The sequence below is a fragment of the Cryptomeria japonica genome, unplaced genomic scaffold (genome assembly GCF_030272615.1).
Source record: "Cryptomeria japonica unplaced genomic scaffold, Sugi_1.0 HiC_scaffold_33, whole genome shotgun sequence".
NCBI classification, from domain to species: domain Eukaryota; kingdom Viridiplantae; phylum Streptophyta; class Pinopsida; order Cupressales; family Cupressaceae; genus Cryptomeria; species Cryptomeria japonica.
In genome coordinates this window covers 77,501-102,500 of record NW_026728855.1, presented here as the reverse complement: position 1 = coordinate 102,500, position 25,000 = coordinate 77,501, and the positions used below count along the sequence as shown (strand labels likewise).

Sequence of the window (25,000 nt, the reverse complement as noted above, 5' to 3'; positions counted from 1 at the left end):
CGAAGTCGGAGCCCGGATTGCCCCGGGCGCGCACCTCCGCCAGGGTGGGCACCTTGGTGCGCACAACTTGCCTGGGCTGCGCACCAGGAAGGGCTCAAGATGGCACCCGCGTTCCGTTTTTTTCACTATCTTTCAGAACGGAAATTTTAAAATCTCGTTTTTTTTTGCCTTTTCTGGAAATTAGTGAAGGCAGCGCATCAAAGGTGCGCAACGCTGGTGCGAACCTGGGAGCGCTCCGATGTGTGCTCCAAGGTGCGGCGTGCACGAAGTCGGACCCCGGTTTGCCCCGGGTGCGCACCTCGCGTGCACCTTGGTGCGCACACCTTGGCTGGGTTGCGCGCCCTGGTGGGCACCATGGTGCGCACCAAGGAGCGCTCCGAAGTGTGCTCCAAGGTGCGGCGTGCACGAAGTCGGAGCCCGGTTTGCCCCGGGTGCGCACCTCGCGTGCACCTTCGCCGCGGTGGGCACCATGGCGTGCACGAAGTCGGAGCCCGGTTTGCCCCGGGTGCGCACCTCGCGTGCACCTTCGCCGGGGTGGGCACCTTGGTGTGCAGACCTTGGCTGGGTTGCGCGCCCTGGTGGGCACCATGGTGCGCACCAAGGAGCGCTCCGAAGTGTGCTCCAAGGTGCGGCCTGCACGAAGTCGGAGCCCGGTTTGCCCCGGGTGTGCACCTCGGGTGGGCACCTTGGTGCGCATGCCTTGCCTGGGCTGCGCACCAGGGCGGGCTCAAGATGGCACCCGCGTTCCTTTTTTTTCACTATCTTTCAAAACGGAAATTTTAAAATCTCATTTTTTTTTGCCTTTTTCTGGAAATTAGTGAAGGCAGCGCATCAAAGGTGCGCACCTCGCTGCCCACCACGGTGCGCAACGCCGGTGGGCACCCGGGAGTGCTTCGAAGTGTGCTCCAAGGTGCTGCGTGCACGTTGTCGGAGCCCGGTTTGCCCCGGGTGCGCACCTCGCGTGCACCTTCGTCGGGGTGGGCACCTTGGCTGGGTTTGCCCCGGCTGCGCTCCGAAGCGGGGTTATTGGAGCGCCGCCTCTTTTTTTGTCGGAGCGTTTGGTGGGGTTTCTCGCATTGGCTCTTCCGAGGCCCGGTTGCCACCCTGGCGCGCACGAAGTCGGAAGTAGGGTTAATTGCCCGGGTGCGCACCTTTGCCAGGGTGGGCACCTTACCTGGGCTGCGCACCAGGGCGGGCTCAAGATGGCACGCGCGTTCCGTTTTTTTCACTATCTTTCAAAACGGAAATTTTAAAATCTCCTTTTTTTTTTGCCTTTTCTGGAAATTAGTGAAGGCAGCGCATCAAAGGTGCGCACCTCGCTGCCCACCTTGGTGTGCTCTGAGGTGCGCACCCGGGAGCGCTACGAAGTGTGCTCCAAGGTGCGGCGTGCACGTTGTCGGAGCCCGGTTTGCCCCGGGTGCGCACCTCGCCTGCACCTTGGCCGGGGTGGGCACCTTGGCTGGGTTTGCCCAGGGTGCGCTCCGAAGCGGGGTTACTGGAGCGCCCCCTCTTTTTTTGTCAGAGCGTTTGGTGGGGTTTCTCGCATTGGCTCTTCCCAGGCCCGGTTGTTGGGTGCGCTCCCACCCTGGCGCGCGCGAAGTTGGAAGTTGGGTTAATTGCCCGGGCGCGCACCTTCGCCAGGGTGGGCACCTTGGTGCGCACACCTTGGCTGGGCTGCGCACCAGGGCGGGCTCAAGATGGCACCAGCATTCCCTTTTTCTCACTATCTTTCAAAACGGAAATTTTAAAATCTCGTTTTTTTTTTGCCTTTTATGGAAATTAGTGAAGGCATCGCATCAAAGGTGCGCACCTCGCTGCCCACCTTGGTGTGCTCCGAGGTGCCCACCACGGTGCGCAACGCCGGTGCGAACCCGGGAGCGCCCCGATGTGTGCTCCAAGGTGCGGCGTGCACGAAGTCGGACCCCGGTTTGCCCCGGGTGCGCACCTCGCGTGCACCTTGGTGCGCACACCTTGGCTGGGTTGCGCGGCCTGGTGGGCACCATGGTGCGCACCAAGGAGCGCTCCGAAGTGTGCTCCAAGGTGCGGCGTGCACGAAGTCGGAGCCCGGTTTGCCCCGGGTACGCACCTTCGCCGGGGTGGGCACCTCGGCTGGGTTGCGCGCCCTGGTGCGCACCAAGGAGCGCTCCGAAGTGTGCTCCAAGGTGCGGCGTGCACGAAGTCGGAGCCCGGTTTGCCCCGGGTGCGCACCTCGCGTGCACCTTCGGCGGGGTTGCGCGCCCTGGTGGGCACCATGGTGCGCACCAAGGAGCGCTCCGAAGTGTGCTCCAAGGTGCGGCGTGCACGAAGTCGGAGCCCGGTTTGCCCCGGGTGCGCACCTCGCGTGCACCTTCGGCGGGGTTGCGCGCCCTGGTGGGCACCATGGTGCGCACCAAGGAGCGCTCCGAAGTGTGCTCCAAGGTGCGGCGTGCACGAAGTCGGAGCCCGGTTTGCCCCGGGTGCGCACCTCGCGTGCACCTTCGCCGCGGTGGGCACCATGGCGTGCACGAAGTCGGAGCCCGGTTTGCCCCGGGTGCGCACCTCGCGTGCACCTTCGCCGGGGTGGGCACCTCGGCTGGGTTGCGCGCCCTGGTGCGCACCAAGGAGCGCTCCGAAGTGTGCTCCAAGGTGCGGCGTGCACGAAGTCGGAGCCCGGTTTGCCCCGGGTGCGCACCTCGCGTGCACCTTCGCCAGGGTGGGCACCTCGGTGCGCACACCTTCTCAATGTTTTCTTGCCTTTTCTGGAAATTGGTGAAGGCAGCGCATCAAAGGTGCGCACCTCGGTGTGCTCCGAGGTGCGAACCCGAGAGCGCTCCGAGGTGCCCACGAAGTCGAAAGTCGGGTTAATTGCATTGTTTTCCCCGGGTGCGCTCCGAGGTGCGCAACATCGGCGCGCACCAAGGAGGGCTCCGAAGTGTGCTCCAAGGTGCGCACGATGGCGTGCACCTCTGGTGCGCACGATTCGGAGCTCGGTTTGACCGGGGTGCGCACACCTTGGCTGGGTTGCGCACCTTTTGTGCGCTCCAAGGTGCGCACGAAGTCGGAGCTCGGTTTGCCCCGGGTGCGCACCTTCGCCAGGGTGCGCACCTTGATGCGCACGCCTTGGCTGGGCTGCGCACCTTGGTGGGCGCCATGGTGCGCACCTTTCGTGCGCTCCAAGGTGCGCACGAAGTCGGAGCTCGGTTTGCCCCGGGTGCGCACCTTGGTGGGCGCCATGGTGCACTCCGAGGTGCCCAAGATTGGTGCGCACCAAGGAGCGCTCCGAAGTGCGCTCCAAGGTGCGCGCGAAGTCGAAAGTTGGGTTAATTGTCCGGTTTGCCTCGGGTGCGCACCTTGCGTGCACCTTCGCCAGGGTGGGCGCCTTGGTGCGCACACCTTGGCTGGGCTGCGCACACCTTGGCACCCGCGTTTCCTTCATTTTAAATTTTTTTTTTTTACAATCTCTCAAGTGGGAAATTCTATAATCTCAACTTTTTTTGCCTTTTCAGGAAACTTTTGAATGGAGCGCATCATTGGTGCGCTCCGAAGTGTGCTCCAAAGCTCTCTCCAGCTGCGTGCACCTGCCCCGGCCGCGCACCCGGCCCCGCCCAGCTTCGCTCACCTGTCCCGGGCGTCTGGTGCGGAACCTTAGAGTAAGAAACATCACCGTGCACCTTGGCCAACGTGCGCGACTCGACCGAGCGCGCACTGGCCGAGGTGCACACCGATTTCACCTGGGTGCGCGCGCAGCACCTCGGGCGCACCGGGGTGCGCGCACAACGCCCGGGTTGCACCGTGGCCTGTGTGCTCGGGGCGCCTCGGGTGCGCGCTCGGTGTCGCCCCCGCGCGCGCGGTAGTGCGGGCAGCGCACCCCGGCCCGGCCCGGCCCCGACGAGAACGCAAACGGGCAAAAGGTTTATTCAAATAGCATTGCGATGCCCGGCGAAAAACTAAAAAAGGGTGCAACACCGGGACTTCCCGGGAGGTCACCCATCCCAGTACTACTCCGGCCCAAGCGCGCTTAACTGCGGAGTTCTGATGGGATCCGGTGCACTAACGCTGGTATGATCGCACCCGTTATGAGCTTGTCGCAGTGTGTACTTAGCAAACCGCGACCCACGTGCGAATCCACCCCGGCCACCCACCCCCGTCGAGGTGCACACCCTCCCTCGCGAAGTGCGCCCCGTTCGCCAAGTGTGAGCCCTGCCCGGGTGCGCGCACCTTGCTAGGGCGTCGGGTGTGCACCCGGCCCGGCCTACGTGCGTGCACCTGTAGGGGGCGTCGTGTGCGTGCAGTGTCCCGTCTGCAACGCGGTGCCCACACACCACCTCGGGCGCAACGACCTGCGCTCACATGTGGGCCGAGTGCACCTTGGTGCATGTTCGGGGCGCCTCGGGTGCACGCTCGATCTTGCCCCGGTGCACCAAGGCGCTCGGTTTGCCCCGGGTGCGCACTTGGTGCAAGGTGGGCACCCAAAATAGGGATCAAGCACCAAAACACAAGTTTCGGGATGCAAAATGGGACCCAAGGACCACAAATGCGTTCCAAGACCCATGATGGGTCCACGAGAACAAAAATGTGTTCCGAGACTTAATAAACAAATATTGGGTTTTAGGAGAAGAAACATGCTCTGATGCCCAAAACGAGAATCGACCCCGAAAAGGCCACAGGCCAAAAGTGGGATGCGAGACAAAAAAAAATGGGACCCGAGGACCAAAATTGGGTTCCCAGGTCGAAGACAGGGCAACCGGACAAGAAACGACCTCTAAGGCTCGAAATGAGTCCCGACGACTAAAACTTGACAAGAAGCACCCATCAGGCACCCAACTCGACACCCATGGGATGCCGACCCACCCGGGCTTCCACCTAGCACACCTTGGCACCCACCCACCCTCGCACCCAACCTCGCACCCAACTTAGCACCTTTGAACCCACATTGGCACTCACCCTGACCCTGGCACCTTGGAACCCACATTGGCACTCACCTTGACCCTGGCACCCACCTTTGCACTCACCTTGGGACCCACCCTGGCTCCCACCTCGGCACCCACCCAGACACCCACCTTGGTTCCTTGGCACCCACCTTGGATCCTTGGCACCCACCCCGACACCCACCTTGGCACGCAACTTGGCTACTTGCCACCCACCTTGGCTCCTTGACGCCCACCCCGACAACCACCCCGTGACCTACCCTGGCTAGGGTTGGTGCACACCCACCCTGGTGCCCACCTTGGCACCCACCCTATGACCCACCTTGGCACGCACCTTAGTACCCACCCCGTTACCCACCCTAGGACCCACCCCGTGACCCACCTTGGCCAGGGTGGGTGCCTTGGTGCGCACAACTTGCCTGGGCTGCACACCAGGGCGGGCTCAAGATGGCACCCGCGTTCCGTTTTTTTCACTATCTTTCAAAACGGAAATTTTAAAATCTCATTTTTTTCTTTTTTTTGCCTTTTCTGGAAATTAGTGAAGGCAGCGCATCAAAGGTGCGCAATGCTGGTGCGAACCCGGGAGCGCTCCGATGTGTGCTCCAAGGTGCGGCGTGCACGAAGTCCGAGCCCGGTTTGCCCCGGGTGCGCACCTCGCGTGCACCTTCGCCGGGGTGAGCACCTTGGCTGGGTTGCGCGCCCTGGTGCGTACCAAGGAGCGCTCTGAAGTGTGCTCCAAGGTGCGGCGTGCACGAAGTCGGAGCCCGGTTTGCCCCGGGTGTGCACCTCGGGTGCGCACCTCGCGTGCACCTTCGCTGCGGTGGGCACCTTGGCTGGGTTGCGCGCCTTGGTGGGCACCATGCAGTGCACGAAGTCGGAGCCCGGTTTGCCCCGGGCGCGCACCTCCGCCAGGGTGGGCACCTTGGTGCGCACAACTTGCCTGGGCTGCGCATCAGGAAGGGCTCAAGATGGCACCCGCGTTCCGTTTTTTTCACTATCTTTCAGAACGGAAATTTTAAAATATCGTTTTTTTTTGCCTTTTCTGGAAATTAGTGAAGGCAGCGCATCAAAGGTGCGCAACGCTGGTGCGAACCTGGGAGCGCTCCGATGTGTGCTCCAAGGTGCGGCGTGCACGAAGTCGGAGCCCGGTTTGCCTCGGGTGCGCCCTGGTGGGCACCATGGTGCGCACCAAGGAGCGCTCCGAAGTGTGCTCCAAGGTGCGGCCTGCACGAAGTCGGAGCCCGGTTTGCCCCGGGTGTGCACCTCGGGTGGGCACCTTGGTGCGCATGCCTTGCCTGGGCTGCGCACCAGGGCGGGCTCAAGATGGCACCCGCGTTCCTTTTTTTTCACTATCTTTCAAAACGGAAATTTTAAAATCTCATTTTTTTTTGCCTTTTTCTGGAAATTAGTGAAGGCAGCGCATCAAAGGTGCGCACCTCGCTGCCCACCACGGTGCGCAACGCCGGTGGGCACCCGGGAGTGCTTCGAAGTGTGCTCCAAGGTGCTGCGTGCACGTTGTCGGAGCCCGGTTTGCCCCGGGTGCGCACCTCGCGTGCACCTTCGTCGGGGTGGGCACCTTGGCTTGGTTTGCCCCGGCTGCGCTCCGAAGCGGGGTTATTGGAGCGCCGCCTCTTTTTTTGTCGGAGCGTTTGGTGGGGTTTCTCGCATTGGCTCTTCCGAGGCCCGGTTGCCACCCTGGCGCGCACGAAGTCGGAAGTAGGGTTAATTGCCCGGGTGCGCACCTTTGCCAGGGTGGCACCTTACCTGGGCTGCGCACCAGGGCGGGCTCAAGATGGCACGCGCGTTCCGTTTTTTTCACTATCTTTCAAAACGGAAATTTTAAAATCTCCTTTTTTTTTTGCCTTTTCTGGAAATTAGTGAAGGCAGCGCATCAAAGGTGCGCACCTCGCTGCCCACCTTGGTGTGCTCTGAGGTGCGCACCCGGGAGCGCTACGAAGTGTGCTCCAAGGTGCGGCGTGCACGTTGTCGGAGCCCGGTTTGCCCCGGGTGCGCACCTCGCCTGCACCTTGGCCGGGGTGGGCACCTTGGCTGGGTTTGCCCAGGGTGCGCTCCGAAGCGGGGTTACTGGAGCGCCCCCTCTTTTTTTGTCAGAGAGTTTGGTGGGGTTTCTCGCATTGGCTCTTCCCAGGCCCGGTTGTTGGGTGCGCTCCCACCCTGGCGCGCGCGAAGTTGGAAGTTGGGTTAATTGCCCGGGCGCGCACCTTCGCCAGGGTGGGCACCTTGGTGCGCAAACCTTGGCTGGGCTGCGCACCAGGGCGGGCTCAAGATGGCACCAGCATTCCCTTTTTCTCACTATCTTTCAAAACGGAAATTTTAAAATCTCGTTTTTTTTTTGCCTTTTATGGAAATTAGTGAAGGCATCGCATCAAAGGTGCGCACCTCGCTGCCCACCTTGGTGTGCTCCGAGGTGCCCACCACGGTGCGCAACGCCGGTGCGAACCCGGGAGCGCCCCGATGTGTGCTCCAAGGTGCGGCGTGCACGAAGTCGGACCCCGGTTTGCCCCGGGTGCGCACCTCGCGTGCACCTTGGTGCGCACACCTTGGCTGGGTTGCGCGGCCTGGTGGGCACCATGGTGCGCACCAAGGAGCGCTCCGAAGTGTGCTCCAAGGTGCGGCGTGCACGAAGTCGGAGCCCGGTTTGCCCCGGGTGCGCACCTTCGCCGCGGTGGGCACCATGGCGTGCACGAAGTCGGAGCCCGGTTTGCCCCGGGTGCGCACCTCGCGTGCACCTTCGCCGGGGTGGGCACCTCGGCTGGGTTGCGCGCCCTGGTGCGCACCAAGGAGCGCTCTGAAGTGTGCTCCAAGGTGCGGCGTGCACGAAGTCGGAGCCCGGTTTGCCCCGGGTGTGCACCTCGGGTGCGCACCTCGCGTGCACCTTCGCTGCGGTGGGCACCTTGGCTGGGTTGCGCGCCTTGGTGGGCACCATGCAGTGCACGAAGTCGGAGCCCGGATTGCCCCGGGCGCGCACCTCCGCCAGGGTGGGCACCTTGGTGCGCACAACTTGCCTGGGCTGCGCACCAGGAAGGGCTCAAGATGGCACCCGCGTTCCGTTTTTTTCACTATCTTTCAGAACGGAAATTTTAAAATCTCGTTTTTTTTTGCCTTTTCTTCAAATTAGTGAAGGCAGCGCATCAAAGGTGCGCAACGCTGGTGCGAACCTGGGAGCGCTCCGATGTGTGCTCCAAGGTGCGGCGTGCACGAAGTCGGACCCCGGTTTGCCCCGGGTGCGCACCTCGCGTGCACCTTGGTGCGCACACCTTGGCTGGGTTGCGCGCCCTGGTGGGCACCATGGTGCGCACCAAGGAGCGCTCCGAAGTGTGCTCCAAGGTGCGGCGTGCACGAAGTCGGAGCCCGGTTTGCCCCGGGTGCGCACCTCGCGTGCACCTTCGCCGCGGTGGGCACCATGGCGTGCACGAAGTCGGAGCCCGGTTTGCCCCGGGTGCGCACCTCGCGTGCACCTTCGCCGGGGTGGGCACCTTGGTGTGCAGACCTTGGCTGGGTTGCGCGCCCTGGTGGGCACCATGGTGCGCACCAAGGAGCGCTCCGAAGTGTGCTCCAAGGTGCGGCCTGCACGAAGTCGGAGCCCGGTTTGCCCCGGGTGTGCACCTCGGGTGGGCACCTTGGTGCGCATGCCTTGCCTGGGCTGCGCACCAGGGCGGGCTCAAGATGGCACCCGCGTTCCTTTTTTTTCACTATCTTTCAAAACGGAAATTTTAAAATCTCATTTTTTTTTGCCTTTTTCTGGAAATTAGTGAAGGCAGCGCATCAAAGGTGCGCACCTCGCTGCCCACCACGGTGCGCAACGCCGGTGGGCACCCGGGAGTGCTTCGAAGTGTGCTCCAAGGTGCTGCGTGCACGTTGTCGGAGCCCGGTTTGCCCCGGGTGCGCACCTCGCGTGCACCTTCGTCGGGGTGGGCACCTTGGCTGGGTTTGCCCCGGCTGCGCTCCGAAGCGGGGTTATTGGAGCGCCGCCTCTTTTTTTGTCGGAGCGTTTGGTGGGGTTTCTCGCATTGGCTCTTCCGAGGCCCGGTTGCCACCCTGGCGCGCACGAAGTCGGAAGTAGGGTTAATTGCCCGGGTGCGCACCTTTGCCAGGGTGGGCACCTTACCTGGGCTGCGCACCAGGGCGGGCTCAAGATGGCACGCGCGTTCCGTTTTTTTCACTATCTTTCAAAACGGAAATTTTAAAATCTCCTTTTTTTTTTGCCTTTTCTGGAAATTAGTGAAGGCAGCGCATCAAAGGTGCGCACCTCGCTGCCCACCTTGGTGTGCTCTGAGGTGCGCACCCGGGAGCGCTACGAAGTGTGCTCCAAGGTGCGGCGTGCACGTTGTCGGAGCCCGGTTTGCCCCGGGTGCGCACCTCGCCTGCACCTTGGCCGGGGTGGGCACCTTGGCTGGGTTTGCCCAGGGTGCGCTCCGAAGCGGGGTTACTGGAGCGCCCCCTCTTTTTTTGTCAGAGCGTTTGGTGGGGTTTCTCGCATTGGCTCTTCCCAGGCCCGGTTGTTGGGTGCGCTCCCACCCTGGCGCGCGCGAAGTTGGAAGTTGGATTAATTGCCCGGGCGCGCACCTTCGCCAGGGTGGGCACCTTGGTGCGCACACCTTGGCTGGGCTGCGCACCAGGGCGGGCTCAAGATGGCACCAGCATTCCCTTTTTCTCACTATCTTTCAAAACGGAAATTTTAAAATCTCGTTTTTTTTTTGCCTTTTATGGAAATTAGTGAAGGCATCGCATCAAAGGTGCGCACCTCGCTGCCCACCTTGGTGTGCTCCGAGGTGCCCACCACGGTGCGCAACGCCGGTGCGAACCCGGGAGCGCCCCGATGTGTGCTCCAAGGTGCGGCGTGCACGAAGTCGGACCCCGGTTTGCCCCGGGTGCGCACCTCGCGTGCACCTTGGTGCGCACACCTTGGCTGGGTTGCGCGGCCTGGTGGGCACCATGGTGCGCACCAAGGAGCGCTCCGAAGTGTGCTCCAAGGTGCGGCGTGCACGAAGTCGGAGCCCGGTTTGCCCCGGGTACGCACCTCGCGTGCACCTTCGCCGGGGTGGGCACCTCGGCTGGGTTGCGCGCCCTGGTGCGCACCAAGGAGCGCTCCGAAGTGTGCTCCAAGGTGCGGCGTGCACGAAGTCGGAGCCCGGTTTGCCCCGGGTGCGCACCTTCGCCGCGGTGCGCACCATGGCGTGCACGAAGTCGGAGCCCGGTTTGCCCCGGGTGCGCACCTCGCGTGCACCTTCGGCGGGGTTGCGCGCCCTGGTGGGCACCATGGTGCGCACCAAGGAGCGCTCCGAAGTGTGCTCCAAGGTGCGGCGTGCACGAAGTCGGAGCCCGGTTTGCCCCGGGTGCGCACCTCGCGTGCACCTTCGGCGGGGTTGCGCGCCCTGGTGGGCACCATGGTGCGCACCAAGGAGCGCTCCGAAGTGTGCTCCAAGGTGCGGCGTGCACGAAGTCGGAGCCCGGTTTGCCCCGGGTGCGCACCTCGCGTGCACGAAGTCGGAGCCCGGTTTGCCCCGGGTGCGCACCTCGCGTGCACCTTCGCCGGGGTGGGCACCTCGGCTGGGTTGCGCGCCCTGGTGCGCACCAAGGAGCGCTCCGAAGTGTGCTCCAAGGTGCGGCGTGCACGAAGTCGGAGCCCGGTTTGCCCCGGGTGCGCACCTCGCGTGCACCTTCGCCAGGGTGGGCACCTCGGTGCGCACACCTTCTCAATGTTTTCTTGCCTTTTCTGGAAATTGGTGAAGGCAGCGCATCAAAGGTGCGCACCTCGGTGTGCTCCGAGGTGCGAACCCGAGAGCGCTCCGAGGTGCCCACGAAGTCGAAAGTCGGGTTAATTGCATTGTTTTCCCCGGGTGCGCTCCGAGGTGCGCAACATCGGCGCGCACCAAGGAGGGCTCCGAAGTGTGCTCCAAGGTGCGCACGATGGCGTGCACCTCTGGTGCGCACGATTCGGAGCTCGGTTTGACCGGGGTGCGCACACCTTGGCTGGGTTGCGCACCTTTTGTGCGCTCCAAGGTGCGCACGAAGTCGGAGCTCGGTTTGCCCCGGGTGCGCACCTTCGCCAGGGTGCGCACCTTGATGCGCACGCCTTGGCTGGGCTGCGCACCTTGGTGGGCGCCATGGTGCGCACCTTTCGTGCGCTCCAAGGTGCGCACGAAGTCGGAGCTCGGTTTGCCCCGGGTGCGCACCTTGGTGGGCGCCATGGTGCACTCCGAGGTGCCCAAGATTGGTGCGCACCAAGGAGCGCTCCGAAGTGCGCTCCAAGGTGCGCGCGAAGTCGAAAGTTGGGTTAATTGTCCGGTTTGCCTCGGGTGCGCACCTTGCGTGCACCTTCGCCAGGGTGGGCGCCTTGGTGCGCACACCTTGGCTGGGCTGCGCACACCTTGGCACCCGCGTTTCCTTCATTTTAAATTTTTTTTTTTTACAATCTCTCAAGTGGGAAATTCTATAATCTCAACTTTTTTTGCCTTTTCAGGAAACTTTTGAATGGAGCGCATCATTGGTGCGCTCCGAAGTGTGCTCCAAAGCTCTCTCCAGCTGCGTGCACCTGCCCCGGCCGCGCACCCGGCCCCGCCCAGCTTCGCTCACCTGTCCCGGGCGTCTGGTGCGGAACCTTAGAGTAAGAAACATCACCGTGCACCTTGGCCAACGTGCGCGACTCGACCGAGCGCGCACTGGCCGAGGTGCACACCGATTTCACCTGGGTGCGCGCGCAGCACCTCGGGCGCACCGGGGTGCGCGCACAACGCCCGGGTTGCACCGTGGCCTGTGTGCTCGGGGTGCCTCGGGTGCGCGCTCGGTGTCGCCCCCGCGCGCGCGGTAGTGCGGGCAGCGCACCCCGGCCCGGCCCGGCCCCGACGAGAACGCAAACGGGCAAAAGGTTTATTCAAATAGCATTGCGACGCCCGGCGAAAAACTAAAAAAGGGTGCAACACCGGGACTTCCCGGGAGGTCACCCATCCCAGTACTACTCCGGCCCAAGCGCGCTTAACTGCGGAGTTCTGATGGGATCCGGTGCACTAATGCTGGTATGATCGCACCCGTTATGAGCTTGTCGCAGTGTGTACTTAGCAAACCGCGACCCACGTGCGAATCCACCCCGGCCACCCACCCCCGTCGAGGTGCACACCCTCCCTCGCGAAGTGCGCCCCGTTCGCCAAGTGTGAGCCCTGCCCGGGTGCGCGCACCTTGCTAGGGCGTCGGGTGTGCACCCGGCCCGGCCTACGTGCGTGCACCTGGAGGGGGCGTCGTGTGCGTGCAGTGTCCCGTCTGCAACGCGGTGCCCACACACCACCTCGGGCGCAACGAGCTGCGCTCACATGTGGGCCGAGTGCACCTTGGTGCATGTTCGGGGCGCCTCGGGTGCACGCTCGATCTTGCCCCGGTGCACCAAGGCGCTCGGTTTGCCCCGGGTGCGCACTTGGTGCAAGGTGGGCACCCAAAATAGGGATCAAGCACCAAAACACAAGTTTCGGGATGCAAAATGGGACCCAAGGACCACAAATGCGTTCCAAGACCCATGATGGGTCCACGAGAACAAAAATGTGTTCCGAGACTTAATAAACAAATATTGGGTTTTAGGAGAAGAAACATGCTCTGATGCCCAAAACGAGAATCGACCCCGAAAAGGCCACAGGCCAAAAGTGGGATGCGAGACAAAAAAAAATGGGACCCGAGGACCAAAATTGGGTTCCCAGGTCGAAGACAGGGCAACCGGACAAGAAACGACCTCTAAGGCTCGAAATGAGTCCCGACGACTAAAACTTGACAAGAAGCACCCATCAGGCACCCAACTCGACACCCATGGGATGCCGACCCACCCGGGCTTCCACCTAGCACACCTTGGCACCCACCCACCCTCGCACCCAACCTCGCACCCAACTTAGCACCTTTGAACCCACATTGGCACTCACCCTGACCCTGGCACCTTGGAACCCACATTGGCACTCACCTTGACCCTGGCACCCACCTTTGCACTCACCTTGGGACCCACCCTGGCTCCCACCTCGGCACCCACCCAGACACCCACCTTGGTTCCTTGGCACCCACCTTGGATCCTTGGCACCCACCCCGACACCCACCTTGGCACGCAACTTGGCTACTTGCCACCCACCTTGGCTCCTTGACGCCCACCCCGACAACCACCCCGTGACCTACCCTGGCTAGGGTTGGTGCACACCCACCCTGGTGCCCACCTTGGCACCCACCCTATGACCCACCTTGGCACGCACCTTAGTACCCACCCCGTTACCCACCCTAGGACCCACCCCGTGACCCACCTTGGCCAGGGTGGGTGCACCCACCCTGGTGCCCACCTTGGCACCCACCCATCCTAGCACCCAGCCTGTGACCGGGCTTGGAACCCAACCTTGCACCCGCACCCGTCTTGGCCAGTGTGGGTGCGCACCCATCCTGGCACCCACGTTGTGACACACCCTTTAACCCACGCACCCTAGCACCCACGTTGGCACCCACCTTGGAACCCAACCTAGCAACTTGGCACCCACCCCGTGACCCACCTTGGCATCCACCATAGCAGTCGCCGACTTGGCACCCACCTCGGCACCCACCTTGACACTTGTGGACCCACCTTGCCACTCACCCTAGCATCGACCCATCCTAGCACCCACCCTGGCACCTTTGCACCCTAGCACTCACCCATCCTAGCACCTAACCTGTGACCCACCTTGACACTCACCCTCGCACCCACCTTGGAACCCAACCTAGCACCCACCCACCCTGACACCAACCCTAGCACCTACCCACCCTTGCACCCACCCTGTGACCCATCTTGGCACCCACCCATCCTACCACTCAACCTATCACCCACCTTCTCACCCACCTTGGCATCCACCTTAGCACCCACCCACACTGGCACCTTGGCACCCACCTCGGGCAAGGTGGGTGCACACCCACCCTGGCACCCAATTTAGAACCCACCGAGCATGTTACCCACCTTGGCACCCACATTGCAGCCCACCCTAGTACCCACCCTATGACCCACATTGGCATCCACACCCTAGCACCCAGGCACCTCGACACCCGCCTTGACACCCACCCTAGCACTGAACCTGTGACCCACCTTGGAACTCACCCTAGAACCCACCCACCCTGTGAACCACCTTGGCATCCACCTTAGCACCCACCCACCTTGGCACCCACTCTAGCACTCACCCATCCTAACACCCAACTTGTTACCCACCTTGGCACCCGCCCTCGCGTCCACCTTGAAACCCACCCTAGCACCCACCCACGCAGGAGCCCACCTTGGCACCCAACCTAACACCCACGCATCCTGGCACCCAACTTGTGACCCACCTTGGAACCCACCCTAGTACCCACCTTTGAACCCACTATATCACCAACCCACCTTGGCACCCACCCTATGACCCTCTTTGGAATCCACCCTAGCACGCACCCACCCTGGCACCCACCATGGAGCGCACCCTAGCACCCACCCACCTCGGCACGCACCTCAACACCCACCTTGGTGTGCGCACTGCGCCAACCTCTCAAAGACCCTATGTGGTGCGCTCCAAAGTGTACACCTTTGGTGCGCTCCAAGGTGCGCACCTTTGGTGCACACCGAGGTGCACACCAAAGTGTGCACCGAGGTGAGCACCAAAGTGCACTCCAGGGTGCACACCAAGGCGTGCACCTTTGGTGCGGTCAATGCAAACGAATTCGGAAGTTGGGGTCGATGTCCTAATCGCTGCTGCAGACTACACGTATGAGAATCGGACAAATAGCTTTATATAGGGGAGGTGTTGCGTTTGATGGGTCGACTCCCCTGGTTGTGTGCACTGCACCAACTTCAAAGACCCTGTCTTGTTTAAGAAGTCAAAAGTTGGGGTGGATGTCCTAATCATTGCTGCAGTCTACGCATGTATGAGAATCAGACAAATAGCTTATATAGGGGAGGTGTTGCATTCGGTGGGTTGACTCCCCTGGTTGTGCGCACTGCGCCAACCTCAAAGACCCCGCATAGCAGAAGAAGTCGGAAGTCGGATTTTGGTGAGCACCAAGGCGTGCACCTTTGGTGCGGTCAACGCAGACGAATTCAGAAGTTGGGGTGGATGTCCTAATCGTTGTTGCAGGCTACACATGTATGAGAATCAGACAAATAGCTTATATAGGGGAGGTGTTGGGTTTGATGGGTCAACTCCCTTGGTTGTGCGCATTACGCCAACCTCAAAGACCTTGTTTTCGTTAAGAAGTCAAAAGTTGGGGTCAATGTCCTAATGGCTCCTGCAGGCTACACATGTATGAGAATCGGACAAATAGCTTATATAGGGGAGGTGTTGGGTTTGATGGGTCGACTCCCCTGGTTGTGCGCATTACGTCAACCTCAAAGACCTTGTTTTCGTTAAGAAGTCAAAAGTTGGGGTCGATGTCCTAATTGCTCCTGTAGACTACACATGTATGAGAATCAGACAAATAGCTTATATAGGGGAGGTGTTGGGTTTGATGGGTTGACTCCCCTAGTTGTTCGCATTACACCAACCTCAAAGACCTTGTTTTCGTTTAGAAGCCGAAAGTTGGGGTCGATGTCCTAATTGCTCCTGCAGGCTACGCATGTATGAGAATCAGACAAATAGCTTATATAGGGGAGGTGTTGGGTTTGATGGGTCGACTCCCCTGGTTGTGCGCATTGCGCCAACCTCAAAGACCCTGCATTGCGGATGAAGTCGAAAGTCAGAGTTTGGTGTGCTACAAGGTGTGGTCGAAGGTGCTCACCTAGGTGTGCACCTTTGGAGCACAGGAAAAGTGCCCTCCAAAAGTGCGCACCTTTGGAGTGCACAAAAGTGCCCTCCAAAAGTGCGCACCTTTGGAGCGCAGAAAAGTGCCCTCCAAAAAGTGCCCTCCAAAAGTGCGCACCTTTGGAGCGCAGAAAAGTGCCCTCCAAAAAGTGCCCTCCAAAAGTGCGCACCTTTGGAGCGCAGAAAAGTGCCCTCCAAAAAGTGCCCTCCAAAAGTGCGCACCTTTGGAGCGCAGAAAAGTGCCCTCCAAAAAGTGCCCTCCAAAAGTGCGCACCTTTGGAGCGCAGAAAAGTGCCCTCCAAAAAGTGCCCTCCAAAAGTGCGCACCTTTGGAGCGCAGAAAAGTGCCCTCCAAAAAGTGCCCTCCAAAAGTGCGCACCTTTGGAGCGCAGAAAAGTGCCCTCCAAAAAGTGCCCTCCAAAAGTGCGCACCTTTGGAGCGCAGAAAAGTGCCCTCCAAAAAGTGCCCTCCAAAAGTGCGCACCTTTGGAGCGCAGAAAAGTGCCCTCCAAAAAGTGCCCTCCAAAAGTGCGCACCTTTGGAGCGCAGAAAAGTGCCCTCCAAAAAGTGCCCTCCAAAAGTGCGCACCTTTGGAGCGCAGAAAAGTGCCCTCCAAAAGTGCGCACTTTTGGTGCGCACCAAGGCGCTGGTTCGGTCGTTGCAGGCGAGTTCGGAAGTTGGGGTCGATGTCCTGAGCGGAGGTGCAAACTACACAGGTGTCGGAATCGGACAAATAGCTTATATAGGGGAGGTGTATGCTTCGATGGGTCGACTCCCCAGGTTGAGCGCACCGCGCCAACCTCAAAGACCCTACGGTATGGATGAAGTCGGAAGTTGGGTCCGATGACCGATTCGATTAGTAGGTATGCTCATGAGGTCGGAATTTGGGTCCGATGACCTGCCATGTGCAGGAAGGCGAATGTTGACACTGTGCGTTGCAAGGTGCACACCAAGGCGCTGGTGCGGTCTTTTTAGTCGAGTTCGGAAGTTGGGGTCGATGTCCTGATCGGAGGTGCAAGCTACACAGGTGTGGGAATCGGACAAATAGCTTATATAGGGGAGGTGTATGCTTCGTTGGGTCGACTCCCCGGGTTGAGCGCACCGCGCCAACCTCAAAGACCCTACGGTATGGATGAAGTCGGAAGTTGGGTCCGATGACCGATTCGATATGTAGGCATACTCGCGAGGTCGGAATTTGGGTCCGATGACCTGCCACGTGCAGGAAGGCGAATGTTGGCACTGTGCGTTGCAAGGTGCGCACCAAGGCGCTGGTTCGGTCGTTGGAGGCGAGTTCGGAAGTTGGGGTCGATGTCTTGATCGGAGGTGCAAACTACACAGGTGTGGGAATCGGACAAATAGCTTATATAGGGGAGGTGTATGCTTCGTTGGGTCGACTCCCCGGGTTGAGCGCACCGCGCCAACCTCAAAGACCCTACGGTATGGATGAAGTCGGAAGTTGGGTCCGATGACCGATTCGATATGTAGGCATACTCGCGAGGTCGGAATTTGGGTCCGATGACCTGCCATGTGCAGGAAGGCGAATGTTGGGACTGTGCGTCGCAAGGTGCGCACCAAGGCGCTGGTGCCGTCGTTGCAGTCGAGTTCGGAAGTTGGGGTCGATGTCCTGGTCAGAGGTGCAAACTACACAGGTGTGGGAATCGGACAAATAGCTTATATAGGGGAGGTGTATGCTTCGATGGGTCGACTCCCTGGGTTGAGCGCACCGCGCCAACCTCAAAGACCCTACAGTATGGATGAAGTCGGAAGTTGGGTCCGATGACCGATTCGATACGTAGGCATATTGGCGAGGTCTGAATTTGTGTCCGATGACCTGCCATGCGCAGGAAGGCGGAATTTGGGTCCGATGACCGAGTTGATGGCGTGCCATGCGCAGAAAGGCGGAATTTGGGTCCGATGACCGAGTTGATGTTGATGGCCCGCCATGCACAGGAAGGCGGAATTTGGGTCCGATGACCGATTTGAAGGCGTGCCATACGCAAAAAGGCGGAGTTTGGGTCCGATGACCGAGTTGATATTGATGGCCCGCCATGCGCAGGAAGGCGGAATTTGGGTCCGATGACCTGACATACGCATGGAGTCCGACTCGGGGGCCGATGTTCGATTCGATGACTTGCATTGTGGGTAAAGTCGGAAGTTGTGGTCTTTGACCCGATTCGATGACCAGACTTCGGCTGCTTGAGAATCGGACAAATAACTTATATAGGGGAGGTAGTGTTCTCGAGCATCCTCCCCCCGTGCCCGTTTATGTCGATTGATGCTGGTGCTCGACTGGTTGGAGCGCTCGGATGCAAAAATCTTGCACCAGGATTTATCGATTGTGATGGACACGGCAAGTCTCCTGATTGCTATGCAGGAGCTCATCGTGAATCTCTATGCGGCCTTGGTATGGACTCGACCTGCGGAATGGTTCGGCAATGGTAGTCGCTCCAACACGTCCTTGCAATGGCCACAGAGGTGATTCGACTAGAGCTCCAGTCTAGCTTTTGGGTTGCTTGGCGGACTGGTATAGCCGCGATCGAGTTCCGGCCATGAACGTTTTAGATAGCTCTTGGGCTTTCTGGGACGGAAGTCGGAAGTTTGGGCTGTTGTCCGATTTGATGACCATTCTTCGGATGTGTGAGAATCGGACAAATAACTTATATAGGGGACTGTGTTGTCTCACGCAGCCCCCTCCGTGCCCCTCTATCTCGACCGATGTTGGTGCTTGAAAGGGTTGGGATCGCTCGGATTTATAAACGTGCACCACCATTTGTCGAGTGTGAGGGACGCGGCAGGTCTCCTAAATGCTATGCGGGCGCTCTCTGAGAATCTCTATCCGGCCTCGACACAGACTAGTCTTGCTGAATGGTTTGGCACTGGTAGTCGATCCAACACGTCGTTGTTGTGGCCGCCTAGGCGATTCGATTCGAGCCCCCGTCTAGCTTTTGGGTTGCTTGGCGGATTTTGCCCTATCCGCAAGTGAGCTCGGTCCCTAAACGTTCGAGAAACCCGATTGCTATGCGCCGACTCTCTTTCTTGCGAGCCTCCATCTAGCTTTTGGGTCTCTACGGAACGGAAGTCGGAATCTGGGACCGTTGTTTGATTCGACGAGGCAGACTACGGTTGTGCGAGAATCGGACAAATAACTTATATAGGGGAGGTGTTGACTGGAGCATTCTCCCCCGTGCCCCTCTAACTCGACCAATGCTGGCGCTCGAACGGTGGTAGCGCTCGGATTTTCATTGAGCGCCAGCATTGGTCGATTTAGAGGGGCATGCGAGATTCCCGAATGCTATGCGAGGGCTCTAACGGAAATGTCTATTGGTTTCGGTATGGATGCAATTGCGAGTGGTTCGGCAAAGGTAGTCGTTCCGATGCGTCCATGTCGTGGCCAAATCGATAATTCGATTTGAGCCCTCGTATAGCATTTGGGTCTCTCGATGTGATTCCGCATTCCAGTCCCTTTGGGCACTGCTTGAGCCGCATCCCAGGGGGTTCCCTTCCCAATAATCTGCCTCGCAACCCGATTGCTATGCGGTGAGGCTCCTCGGCCGCCTCGGAACTATCTGTGTATCAGACGCATCGCGGGATAAGGGGTTGGCAACGGTAGTCGCCCCAAGCGCGTCCGATGCTTGGACCATTCCGAGGCGGCCCTGAAGCCTCTTCCGTCTAGCCGTTGGGTCCTTCTCGCCGCATCCCTCGCCTCGCACCCCGATTGCTATGCGGTGAGGCTCCTCGGCCGCCTCGGAACTATCTGTGTATCGGACGCGTCGCGGGATAAGGGGTTGTCACTGGTAGTCGCCCCAAGCGCGTCCGATGCTTGGACCATTCCGAGGCGGCCCTGAAGCCTCTTCCGTCTAGCCGTTGGGTCCTTCTCGCCGCATCCCTCGCCTCGCACCCCGATTGCTATGCGGTGAGGCTCCTCGGCCGCCTCGGAACTATCTGTGTATCGGACGCGTCGCGGGATAAGGGGTTGTCATTGGTAGTCGCCCCAAGCGCGTCCGATGCTTGGACCATTCCGAGGCGGCCCTGAAGCCTCTTCCGTCTAGCCGTTGGGTCCTTCTCGCCGCATCCCTCGCCTCGCACCCCGATTGCTATGCGGTGAGGCTCCTCGGCCGCCTCGGAACTATCTGTGTATCGGACGCGTCGCGGGATAAGGGGTTGTCACTGGTAGTCGCCCCAAGCGCGTCCGATGCTTGGACCATTCCGAGGCGGCCCTGAAGCCTCTTCCGTCTAGCCGTTGGGTCCTTCTCGCCGCATCCCTCGCCTCGCACCCCGATTGCTATGCGGTGAGGCTCCTCGGCCGCCTCGGAACTATCTGTGTATCGGACGCGTCGCGGGATAAGGGGTTGTCACTGGTAGTCGCCCCAAGCGCGTTCGATGCTTGGACCATTCCGAGGCGGCCCTGAAGCCTCTTCCGTCTAGCCGTTGGGTCCTTCTCGCCGCATCCCTCGCCTCGCACCCCGATTGCTATGCGGTGAGGCTCCTCGGCCGCCTTGGAACTATCTGTGTATCGGACGCGTCGCGGGATAAGGGGTTGTCACTGGTAGTCGCCCCAAGCGCGTCCGATGCTTGGACCATTCCGAGGCGGACCCGAAGCCTCTTCCGTCTAGCCGTTGGGTCCTTCTCGCCGCATCCTTCGCCTCGCACCCCGATTGCTATGCGGTGAGGCTCCTCGGCCGCCTCGGAACTATCTGTGTATCGGACGCGTCGCGGGATAAGGGGTTGTCACTGGTAGTCGCCCCAAGCGCGTCCGATGCTTGGACCATTCCGAGGCGGACCCGAAGCCTCTTCCGTCTAGCCGTTGGGTCCTTCTCGCCGCATCCCTCGCCTCGCACCCCGATTGCTATGCGGTGAGGCTCCTCGGCCGCCTTGGAACTATCTGTGTATCGGACGCGTCGCGGGATAAGGGGTTGTCACTGGTAGTCGCCCCAAGCGCGTCCGATGCTTGGACCATTCCGAGGCGGACCCGAAGCCTCTTCCGTCTAGCCGTTGGGTCCTTCTCGCCGCATCCCTCGCCTCGCACCCCGATTGCTATGCGGTGAGGCTCCTCGGCCGCCTTGGAACTATCTGTGTATCGGACGCGTCGCGGGATAAGGGGTTGTCACTGGTAGTCGCCCCAAGCGCGTCCGATGCTTGGACCATTCCGAGGCGGACCCGAAGCCTCTTCCGTCTAGCCGTTGGGTCCTTCTCGCCGCATCCCTCGCCTCGCACCCCGATTGCTATGCGGTGAGGCTCCTCGGCCGCCTTGGAACTATCTGTGTATCGGACGCGTCGCGGGATAAGGGGTTGTCACTGGTAGTCGCCCCAAGCGCGTCCGATGCTTGGACCATTCCGAGGCGGCCCCGAAGCCTCTTCCGTCTAGCCGTTGGGTCCTTCTCGCCGCATCCCTCGCCTCGCACCCCGATTGCTATGCGGTGAGGCTCCTCGGCCGCCTTGGAACTATCTGTGTATCGGACGCGTCGCGGGATAAGGGGTTGTCACTGGTAGTCGCCCCAAGCGCGTCCGATGCTTGGACCATTCTGAGGCGGCCCCGAAGCCTCTTCCGTGTAGCCGTTGGGTCCTTCTCGCCGCATCCCTCGCCTCGCACCCCGATTGCTATGCGGTGAGGCTCCTCGGCCGCCTTGGAACTATCTGTGTATCGGACGCGTCGCGGGATAAGGGGTTGTCACTGGTAGTCGCCCCAAGCGCGTCCGATGCTTGGACCATTCCGAGGCGGACCTGAAGCCTCTTCCCTCTAGCCGTTGGGGCTTTCTCGCCGCATCCCTCGCCTCGCACCCTGATTGCTATGCTGTGAGGCTCCTCGGCCGCCTTGGAACTATCTGTGTATCGGACGCATCGCGGGATAAGGGGTTGGCAGTGGTAGTCGCCCCAAGCGCATCCGATGCTTGGACCATTCCGAGGCGGCCCTGCAGCCTCTTCCGTCTAGCCGTTGGGGCCATCTCGCCGCATCCCCCACCTCGCACCACGATTGCTATGCGGTGAGGCTCCTTGGCCGCCTCGGAACTATCTGTGTATCGGACGCATCGCGGGATAAGGGGTTGTCACTGGTAGTCGCCCCAAGCGCGTCCGATGCTTGGACTATTCCGAGGCGGCCCTGCAGCCTCTTCCGTCTAGCCGTTGGGGCCATCTCGCTGCATCCCCCACCTCCTCGGCCGCCTCGGAACTATCTGTGTATCGGACGCATCGCGGGATAAGGGGTTGGCAGTGGTAGTCGCCCCAAGCGCGTCCGATGCTTGGACTATTCCGAGGCAGCCCTGCAGCCTCTTCCGTCTAGCCTTTGGGGCCATCTCGCCGCATCCCTCGCCTCGCACCCCGATTGCTATGCGGTGAGGCTCCTCGGCCGCCTGGGAACTATCTTCGTATCGGACGCATCGCGGGATAAGGGGTTGTCACTGGTAGTCGCCCCAAGCGCGTCCGATGCTTGGACTATTCCGAGGCGGCCCTGTGGCCTCTTCCGTCTAGCCGTTGGGGCCATCTCGCCGCATCCCCCACCTCGCACCCCGATTGCTATGCGGTGAGGCTCTTCGGCCGCCTTGGAACTATCTTCGTATCGGACGCATCGCGGGATAAGGGGTTGTCACTGGTAGTGGCCCCAAGCGCGTCCGATGCTTGGACTATTCCGAGGCGGCCCTGCAGCCTCTTCCGTCTAGCCGTTGGGGCCATCTCGCCGCATCCCCCACCTCGCACCCCGATTGCTATGCGGTGAGGCTCCTCGGCCGCCTTGGAACTATCTTCGTATCGGACGCATCGCGGGATAAGGGGTTGTCACTGGTAGTCGCCCCAAGCGCGTCCGATGCTTGGACTATTCCGACGCGGCCCTGTGGCCTCTTCCGTCTAGCCGTTGGGGCCATCTCGCCGCATCCCCCACCTCGCACCCCGATTGCTATGCGGTGAGGCTCCTCGGCCGCCTTGGAACCATCTTCGTATCGGACGCATCGCGGGATAGGGGGCTGTCACTGGTAGTCGCCCCAAGCGTGTCCGATGCTTGGACCATTCCTAGGCGGCCCTGAAGCCTCTTCCGTCTAGCCGTTGGGGCCTTCCCGCCCCATCCCTCGCCTCGCACCCCCGATTGCTATGCGGTGAGGCTCCTCGGCCGCCTTGGAACCATCTGTGTATCGGACGCATCGCGGGATAAGGGGTTGGCACTGGCAGTCGCCCCAAGCGCGTCCGATGCTTGGACCATTCCGAGGTGGCCCTGAAGCCTCTTCCGTCTAGCCGTTGGGGCCTTCCCGCCCCATCCCTCGCCTCGCACCCCGATTGATATGCGGTGAGGCTCCTCGGCCGCCTTGGAACTATCTGTGTATCGGACGCATCGCGGGATAAGGGGTTGGCACTGGTAGTCGTCCCAATCGCATCCGATGCTTGGACCATTCCGAGGCGGCCCTGCAGCCTCTTCCGTTTAGCCGTCGGGGCCTTCCCGCCGCATCCCTCGCCTCGCATCCCGATTCCTATGCGGTGAGTCTTCTCGGCCGCCGCGGAACTATACCTGTTATTGCTACTGCATCCTTCGGCTGGTAACCTCCTCTGCCGCCTTGGAACGTTCTCTTTGTCGGACGCGTCGCGGGATAAGGGGTTGGCACTGGTAGTCGCCCCAAGCGCGCCCGATGCATAGACCGCTCCGAGTCGACCTTGCTTTCAGCCTCTCACATGCATAGACCTCTCTGAGTCGACCCTGCAGCCTCTCACGTTTAGCCTTTGGAATCTCGCCTCACAACATGATTGCTATCCTTGATGCATCCCTTGCCTCGAGCCCTGATTGCTTTCTTGGCTGCATCCCTCCTCTCCTCACAGCCCGGTTGTCATCACTGCTTCATCCGTCGCTTCATGCATTCTGGCTGCTGGGCCCTTCCCACCGCACACCTCGATTGCTATCTCTTCTGCATCACACACCCCGATTGCTATCTCTGCTACATCCCTCGGCTCTCACTTCTGCATCCTTCGCCTCACACCTCGATTGCTATCAATGCTGCATCCGTAACCTCACACCCCGATTGCTATGCGGGGAGGCTCCTTGGCCGCCTTGGAAATTTCTGTGTGTCGGACGCACCGCGGGATAAGGGGTTGGCACTGGTAGTCGCCCCAAGTGCGCCCGATTCTTAGACCGCTTCGAGGTGACCTCGTAGCCTCTTTCGTCCAGGCTTCCTGCCTTCAACGCCCTTTTTACACCTCGATTGCTATGCGCGGGCTCGTTGGCGTCTATCACCTCTCTGCGAAGAGTGGCACGATGATTGTTGGGGTAAATCGTAGCAGTCCGATCTCTGGCCTTGGGCCATTGTGAGGGCTGATCGATTTCCTGTGCGCATCTCGTGTTCGCCCAGTAACAGACTCGACGACTTGTAATCGGTCTTGTTCCCGATTGTTCCTGGAGGTAGTCTTCGGAACTCTTGGATTTGACCTGTCACTCGAACTGTCCTCTTCCGAGGATGCTTGTGTGTGTGTGCTTGTGCCATTTCCTTGGCGGTATTAACGAGATATTAAAGAGCGGAGTGAGCGCCTCGCCCAGCTATGTTTGGGGCTCTCACTCCCTTACCCGGTGTGCGACCGCTTTGCACGTAGGTTGCGGAGCATCGCGACTCTTTCGATGTTTGGCGGTTGTCTTCCGGTGATGCGTTGGTCCCGAAGTGCACGTTACTAGCATTTCTGCCATTGTTCTCGATCTTTGGCACGTTCCTTCGTTGCAATTGGATATATATCTCCGTTTATACGCGCAGGCTTCTCCCGCCTATTCAGCGCTGTCCCACTCTCAGCACTCTCGTGGTCTCCTTGGCTTCTCTCTCCCGTGAGCGAGCTCTCTTCTCGAGTCTTTTCCATGTCCCATGGAGGTTGCCTTGCGAAATTCGGGCACACAAACGTGACCGGATAAGAGCGGAATTGCCTATGAGGAGAAGCTCACCTTAGGGAGCAGCAATGCCGAGTGTTTCGACAGAGGGTAGAGGGGGCGTTGTTTGGGCGGTTGCACAAAAGAGTGCTACGTTTGCACTGAAGGTTGCTTCTTCGTCTCCGACGAACTCTTCGAGGCAAAAAAGCTTGTTTACGGGGTCGAGGTGGGACTGTTCGTGCGAGTTGCGCCACCAAAAGTGCGTAGGGGGCATATACCTGGGAAATGGATGTCTCTGAGTGGCCTTACTCGGTCGCGTGCACGGTGCATTCTCTAACGGCAGGACTGTCGCGAGCATGTGCGGTTCGGATGTTTTCGGGTAAAGGGTTCCGTATGGGATGTTCTTCCCAGGCTCCTGTGAACCGAGACTCTGCATCGTCATGCTCCGGCTCCCGTGGGTGCTTCATGCCTCGTCGAGCTGTTTGTCGTGGACGATTAAGGCCGA

The 25,000-nt window shown here is 60.5% G+C and overlaps 2 non-coding genes across 2 annotated transcripts; both read right to left on the bottom strand.

The window, feature by feature from the left end:
- Positions 1 to 3,933: 3,933 nt before the first annotated feature.
- LOC131861868 (5S ribosomal RNA) lies at positions 3,934 to 4,052 on the bottom strand. Its single transcript, XR_009360898.1, has one exon. It is a non-coding gene; the product is annotated as a 5S ribosomal RNA (ribosomal RNA).
- A 7,787-nt stretch (positions 4,053 to 11,839) lies between these two features.
- Positions 11,840 to 11,958, bottom strand: LOC131861893 (5S ribosomal RNA). Its single transcript, XR_009360923.1, has one exon. It is a non-coding gene; the product is annotated as a 5S ribosomal RNA (ribosomal RNA).
- Between the last annotated feature and the right edge of the window lie 13,042 nt (positions 11,959 to 25,000).